We start from the raw sequence: 8,408 nt of genomic DNA, 5'->3' as shown, positions 1-8,408 counted from the left end.
TGCTGCTTGCTAGAGTCTCCTCTGCTCTCAAGTCCCACTATTATCTGAAAGCATTTTTTTCCTCCTGGGATAAACTCTAAAAAATGATTTTTCAGGCATTCAAGGATTCTTCACAGACACTTAGAATTATTCTTCTCCTCTGCTAACGAAGCCTTAATTACTATGTTACTCTTGTCATGCAAAGCTCATTTTTTTTCTTATTATAAATACTTTTTTTTTCCCCAGATGCCCCTTGGTTCCCCACATACATGCACTTCAGGTATATTAGCCTTCCTGGTGGGTTAGACACACTTCAGTGTATCTAATCCCAGTGTTGTATTCCTCAAGATATCACCAAACATTGTGTTAATAAAGCAAAATGAAGTTTCTTGGAATGTATATAGTTGGAGAGAAGATAACACAACATGGTTTTAGAAGTAACTTGGAACAGGAAGCCAGACATGGGATGTTTACAGCACTTTGGGGTCTGGGCTGAAGCAGTCCCAGGTTGAGAAAGCCAGACATGGGATATTTATAGCACTTTGGGGTCTGGGCTGAAGCAATCCCAAAATGAGAAACTGAGTACAAATGGGAAAATCCTTGCTGTTAGAGTTTAGAGTTGGTCATCCCTGAGGCAAGGGTCTTGAAGAACATATTGATAGATATGTTTTTGTTGGTTAAGCAAGTAGTTTGCCCAGTGAGAAAACTATTATCTCTAGTAAGTTGATGTGTAGGAATTTCCTAAAGCAAATGGTTATTTATTGGTTCATGGTCTTATCTTTCCTGGGCAAAGTTTCCCTGGAAGATACCACTAAGTCATGTTGACAGATGTCAAAATGTCTTATGCAAACCATACTGATGTAAAAGATCTTCAAACTTACTTATTTAGACCTAAACTTGGATTCACATAACATTTTTAATGTTATTTTCAAAGTATAACCCCTTATCACCTCAGAATTTCTAGAAAATAGCCCCACATATGGGGAATCAGAGAATAACTTTCAGAGGAGAAGACATTTTGAAGCAAGTCTTAAGAAAGGAATCAGATCTAAAGAAACAGAAAGGAGCAGAACAGCCTTTAGTAAGTATGTGTATAAATGCACACATGAGTAGTGACATTTGTGAAGAACATTGAGAAGGAAAAGTCTATGTTTGAAATAATTAGTCTGTCTGTCTGGGTGAGCACAGTAAAGCCAGAACATGATTTACCTATATGCATGATTGAAGAGTCCCTATAGCTTTAATTACATATTTATAATCATTGAATGACTGCACATAGAAGATATTCAATAAATGCTAGTGATATCATCACTAGCAGATCACATTAAGCATTAAGAAGAGGTTTTATTGACATTATAATCAGGCATTCAGGGATGGTTGAATCCCCAGTCACAAAGAAAAACAGCAAAACGAGACTTGCAGTATTCTTCATAGATGCAAATGTACTCTATGGTCCAATACAGGGCTCTAGGTTTAAAAGTACTTTTAGAACATGAGGCTTAGGGCTCTCTCTAAAAAGGAAAAAAAGTGTAAACAATGAGAAAAAGTTGAATTTATTTTCTCAGATATATATAGTATCAGAAAAGAGCATTAAAATTTGTGAGACTGTGGGATGGCAGGATCGTCCTCCACACATGTTTGGAAGAAAAAAAATCAGGAAATATCTGCATGGAGTGTGCTCCTTGGTTTATTTCATATGTGTGCTTTGTTGTTTTGTTTTGTTCTAGCACTCAGTTCTCACTAATCAACACCTGAAGTACAACCAAAGTCATCTAATCAACACCTGAAGTACAAACAAAGCCAGACTAATTTTGGGGTAGGGTTAAAAGATGAGTGGGCAGAGATATGCAGAGGGGACAGGGTACTGCTAGGTTTCTAAGCTCCTATATTCTTCTATTTTTGCCCTCTGTATAAATTCAATTCTATTGAATACATGGATTTGCAGCTATTTTGACCTTTTCCAAGAGACCTAGAAATTCTGGATCCTGCCCTATAAATCAAATTTCTATCCATGGATTCCCAAAGGAGCTACATCCACAGTGAATAATGCAAGCAAGGAAACCAATCTTGCTATATTAACAGGGGTGCTAATACCCATGGTGGAAAACTTTACATTAAAAGCTGGGTTGGCAGACTGGCCATATAGCTCAGTGGTAGAGTACTTGCCTAGCCTTGGGTTTGATCCCCAGGACTGCAAACAAAATAACAACAAACCCTGAGATGACAGATAACATTTAGCTGCATTTTTGTCTAAATCCACATACATGTTTGGATTTTGAACTATTTAGATGGTCTTACTAAGGAAGGAAATTAAATATAGTGGGAAAGAAATAGGACCATGTCTATATTAAATAGCTGGCTTAAAATTCCCCAAGCTCCCATTGGGCAAAAAAGAGGAATCACACTTTGCTTTCAGAACTTATTAATATACATTTTCCTTTCCCACTAGAAATTATGACCCGTTAACATGCCAAACTCTGGACAATTATACTAGCAATTTTTTTCTTCTTTTGAAGGGAAGTTGGAAACAAATAAATAGTACAGCCAGAGAAGGGGTTCAAATTTCTTTTTAGGCCTTTCCTTTAGGAAGGAAGAAGGAGATCTACACGATAGAAAGGCATCCAGAAGAAAGCTTCTAGCACCACTGTGCAAACATCATTCTTACCTGTACTGTCTGCAGCTGGCTGGTGATGTCCTTATACTAGATGGCACCTAGCTAAGGCCTGAGTGGAGCTAGGCTTAACTAGCTAACCTCCATACAGACTATCTGTAGTTTACAGTGTATACCATAATGCTTAATTGTATTTATTCCATTATATGTATCCCTGTTAGCCTACCCTTCCCTATTGCCCATCCGTTGAGGGCTCTGATAATGGGAAGTACGTGTAGCTGTTCTCATTTGTAGACACCTATCTACCACCTGGGTCATTCTATCACATGGTAGGAATTGTAGCAGACTTTCTCCCATGCCACAAGATAAGTCTCACCTTCCCAGCCTACCAGACTGCAAAGGGTAGCCAGGAAGCTGTAAGTGTTAAGTACTAATCTGTTGCTATCTTCCGGGAAAGCTTTTGCTCTACTAATAAAAATGACAGACATGGTTTATTACCAATCTCTCTTCTTCTTGCTTCAAATGCAGATGCTTGTCTACTAGCTGGTCTGCCACTTCATGCCCAAGTCTGAAGGGGAGGCTGAAAAGGTCACAAATCTTCAGTGCTGACACCTTCCAGCCCCAGAACAAATACCAGCAGTTCCCTCCGTCTCACCTTGTTGCCACGTGAGAACAATAAACCCCTGCAAGCTCAATCTAATACTAGTTTTCTATTCACATTCTTGACTCTTATAGAATTTATCTGGAAAGGAAACAGGAAAAAAAATCATGAAACTAAATCACCCAAATGGAAATTCACATCTGAGCTGAAAAATAATCACCGTTTTTCTTTTTTGCAATATAAACATTTACAATCTGCATCTGTGTGATACTTTCCCCAGGTGCATGAGACGGGGAAACTAGAAAGTGAGGCTGTTCTGGTTATTTACTCATAAGTTCAGGAACAAATATAGAAAAATGATTCTCCATAGAGAAGAAAAAAAGCTGGGATTCAAATTTCAAGTGTCAAACTTTCCCAGTGCCCTGATCTTTGAAGCTGGATTCTAGGCTCAGATTTCACAGGTCCAGATGTCTGAAAAGATGCTTTATATTGCAACAATAGAACTATACCCTATATTTCTTTTACGTATTTAAATTGCTATGCATTTCTTCATTAAGAACACAGCAGATTTACCAAAAGAGAAATATATTAATAGGATAAGATATCCTAAGGAGTTATGGTTTAGCCTAAGCCAGCTGGGCTTAGCAATTCAGAGTATCATGTTCTTCTAGATTATTATACTTCCAGGCAATAGTTATATATTTGAGTCAGCTCACTAGAAAAAAAAAAAGCTCTAGCAATGGAGTCAGACAAATTTGAAATTGAATTCTGCTTCCTCCATTTTATAGGAGTATGAGTCACTTGCAGCAAGTATACTGGTTGCTTATTAAGACTGGGACTTTGGACAAGTAATTTAACCTATATCAATCTCAGCTTTTTCAGCTGGAAAAGTAATTACTAAAACTCTGCCATCAAGGTTTTGGTGAGAAGTTGAAAAACAAACCTGATAAATGGTATTAGCAATTATCATTAATGTTTAACAGTCGGCAGACAAATATTCTCTCTTTCTGCATTATATTTTCCAAGAATGTCCCAAAGTGTCACTCTTTCTGGGGTGAGGCTGGAGAAGGGTGATGATGTGCTGATCCAGTACTCCAGGTCTACAGTCTATGCTTGACATTTCTGTGTATCTGCTTAAGTCATTTTGACCCATAGCAATTTAGAAAACAGATTAATCTGAGTAAAATGTTACTCTCTCTCCAGCATCCCATGGGTTGGCAAGACTGAAATTCAGAGGTGAAGTGGAGGTCAGAACCAGTCCCCTTTGGAAATCAGGGTTATAGATCCTTTGTAGCAAGCAAGAGACCAGGAGTTCCCTGAAGAAACCCTGTGGCCCTGTTCTCCATGACACAGAGAACAGACGCTACACTGCCAGCCCCTCTGCTCCTCTGTCACTTAAAAGCTTAAACAGCTGCACTCTTTGCTAGTTTATTGATTTTGAATAAAGGAATTCTAGACAAGTTCTTTATTTGGTACAGTTTGTCCAGGAGGCTTATTACATGTCACAAAAGGGTGTCTGCCAGATTATTTCACTTGAATTATAAACCAAGCTGATTTTCTTATAATGACAACCACCAAGCAACAGCTTCCAACACTTGAGACTTATTCTAGTGAATAAGAAAGGCAAGTTAGGCAAATCACAGAGATTTATTTGTTTGTTTGTTTGTTTAACTGAATGGGGAAATTAGGCTTGGATTTGCCTGAGTCTGAGACTTACCCTCAGTGAGCTAATGTTCTCCAGAGACAGTGGCTTGAGCCAGACCTCAATGAAAAGTTAGGATTTGCTATTAAATAGCTGTGGTTTCACAGCATTTCTGGGTCTCTGTGAACTCATCTGTAACAGGAGCTTACTTGTGTTACTTGATCACCAATGATACTACCGAATCAATGCTATTCTACTTCTTTGATTTAAAACGTCAGCATTACAAATTTGCCTGATGAGTGGTGATAACTAAATTGTTTTAACACCTTTCCTGGTCCCAAGGATGAAACGAATGAGATCATAGTCTGTATGCCTAGCCTAAGCTACTAACTTAGTGTACACAGATTGCCCTCTTCAATATACCCAAGAACTATAAACATTAAATTTTCCTAGTAGTACTTTCTCTATCACAGAATCATTTACAAGCAGCTAACACATATTATTGATCCTTGTGGTTTATATTTATTGGAATCCTATTAGGCTATTTCACAGGACCCAGTCATTCTGTGTTGAAGAAACCAGAGATGTAGATATTCTATTACTGTACAAAAGCAGAGACACTAACGTGTCTGTAGTTAGGTTGACATGGGCCTACAGCGCCACCTGTTGGCTAATGTGTTAATATTCACCACAGAGTACCAAACGTTCAGAAAAGCTCATTTCCCCAATAGAAAAACAAAATAGCAGAATATGTAGAGGGCAAATTTTAGTTAAATCTACTTATAATGGAAAATCAAAAACATTCCACTAAAAATTAGTGAGGCTACTTAATTCTAGATGGCTATGAAGTGGATGGCAGGTTTTCATTCACTTTTTCTAATAAAGCACTAGAGGAAAATGGAAAGGTAGAATGATAGAATTTCAGCGACGCTTTTAAGTAATAGCAGAACTTCTCATTAAAGAGATTTTTTAAAGCCAAGATTCCAGGTTGTGAGGTATCCCATGGTGCAGTGCTTGGCGTTGAGGGTGTCTAGAGCTCACTTGTTCCGATGTTTAATTCAAGGGTTTTACCCTAGGTAACTTTCTCTAAGATGTATTTCAGAGATCTTCATAGTCTCTATTTTTAGGAGAGGGCTACTAAGAATCAGAGGCAGTTTTCATGATATTCCTTACATAAATTCACACCATTCGAGAAGCAGCAATTTAGTTAATAATTGCTATTTCTGTCTGCTTGTTAAAAAAAATTTAACCACTGTTGGGATGTTTTCAGAATCTAAACATGCAAAGAAAAACTTCTCCCCTTCTCCTTCCTCCACTATTCCAGCAATTCGTTCATTTTCTCCCATTGAGATTGTGTGCCATGTGAAGAAATGTCAATGAGAACTCTGTCTCCATTGAGACACAGGGTTCCTATGTCATGGTCTCCTGAAAATGCTAATTGCGCACTGGAGACACCCAAAAGCTAATGAAAAAAAGCAACTCCCAACCTGCTCCCCTATCCTGATTACATCTTTGAACCCATCGGAGGGGGATGGAGACTTAAATTGGGGTAAGGTCTGGAACAGGCCAATGTTACCTCACTGAAAAAAAAAAAAAAAAAAAAAAAAAGGACCACCAAAGTCCAGCAGGGCTCATTTGGAAACAAGTCAGGAAACATCTACCAGGAACAATATTTAGAACTTGGTATTTTTTAAAGACATTTAACAATTTTTTTTTTAAATGAGTGTTTCCTAGCAAGTACCTTAAAAGAAGTAACAAACTCAGCTCCCAAGAACAGTAGGGAGAGTGAGAATGTAGGAGTCAGGTTCTCCTTCCTAGTCAGTGTGAGAGTGGATGGTGATGAGCAGTGGAGACTTCAGAGGGAAAGGAAAGCTGGTTGCATCCAATTGGATGCATTATCTGCTGCCTCGGTGCCTGCAAAGAGGTTTGATATGGGAAATATATGTGAACTCCCAACCTAATTGCTCATTCAGTCCTTGGCCCATCCAGAAATCTGAAGTTTGTTCATGATCCTCACCCGCCTTAGATACTTATCAATTGCACCATTTTCAGGTATCTTTGAATCTACCTTTCCCCTTCCCTTTCTATTCCCATTGCCATTCCTTAGCCCAAATGGTACCACAACTGCCTCATAACCAATCTTCTTCCCTGGAAGTCATTTTTGCACATGGTCACCAGTCATTTAGAGATACAAAGTGGATCATGTCATTTTCCTGCTTAAAATCATTGACAGGGGACAAAATCCAAGCTTCTTAGCATGGCATATAAAACTTTCCAACTTGGCTAGAAACTTTTTGTCTAGCCTCATTCCCTGGCTCCACAGCTCCAGTCCTACTTACTGTCCCGTCTCTCCTTTGCTGCATGCCTGTCTGAATGGCCTCTTTGCCTATATTAACAGTCGAGTCTTTGGCCTGCTGTGTCCTTCACTTCCATTACAGGGCAAATTCTTATTCATCCTTTAAGGTCCATTTCCATTATCACTGCCCCTAAGGAGGCTTCTCCAAAGTTCTCAAGAAGGGAGTGTCTCTGCTATGCCTGCTTGCATTGGCTTTCCTATTACTTGTCTTTATTATTGCACGAAGATTATTGTGTAACTCCACTAGCACATTAGTCTTCCTTACACAGACTATGAGTTTGCTGATGTAGATATTCTGATCAATCTTTTTTTATTACCAAAAAAACCGTGATCACAATGATCATTGAAGATTGAGCACGGATCTATATTTGTGCTACATACTGAAGCTGCAAAGAAAAGTCATGAATGATTTCCACAGTTCTATCACTCAAGGGCTACCTTTTATTCTTTGTTTTTTATTGGTGCATTATAGTTATATATCAGTGGAATTCATTATGACATATTACGTGCATGTAATTTGATCCATCTCATTCTGCAGTATCTTTCCACTCCTTCCTCCCCTCCCTCCCGCTGACCCACTTACTCCACACTAATGATTTCCCTTCTATTATTTTAATAATAATGATAATAATGTTGTTAGTTCATTATGATTATAATTATATATAAGGAGGATCCATTATAGTATATTTGTACATGGACATACGTAATTTGGCAGATTTCATTCCCAGTGCTTCCATCCCCTTTCCTTCTCCCTCCATCTAAATCCCCTTCCTCTATTGTTCTCCTTTCTGTTTTCCTGAGATCTCCTATGTTTTATTCCTTTTTCATCTCCCTCTAACTTCTGCACATGAGAGAAACTATCTTTTCTGTATCCTAAGAATGTAAATAGTTTGGAGAGAGAAAAGAATATGTTCTAGACTGGCTGAACTCCATTGCAGCATGGTGATTCTTAGTTGTGATTCACCAAAATCAGTCGTGAAACATATTGTGTGCAATATGTGCAATTTTAGCTCTTACTTAATGATATAACATCTGTATAGATCTTTAGATACAACAGATGGCATCATCTGCATGATCTTGATTGTAATGTGCATCAATTTTTTTCAAAGTTGAAAGCACTGTCCTATGCTTTGCCTGTGTACTTGGCAAGCACTGAATTCTGATTCAATATTCTTGGAATGGACAAATATATGAGTGGGTGAATGGATATGCTATTGAA

Source organism: Spermophilus citellus (assembly GCF_964194105.1).
Source record: "Spermophilus citellus genome assembly, chromosome: 3".
In the NCBI taxonomy this organism is placed as follows: Eukaryota; Metazoa; Chordata; class Mammalia; order Rodentia; family Sciuridae; genus Spermophilus; species Spermophilus citellus.
This window is presented reverse-complemented; position numbering follows the sequence as displayed.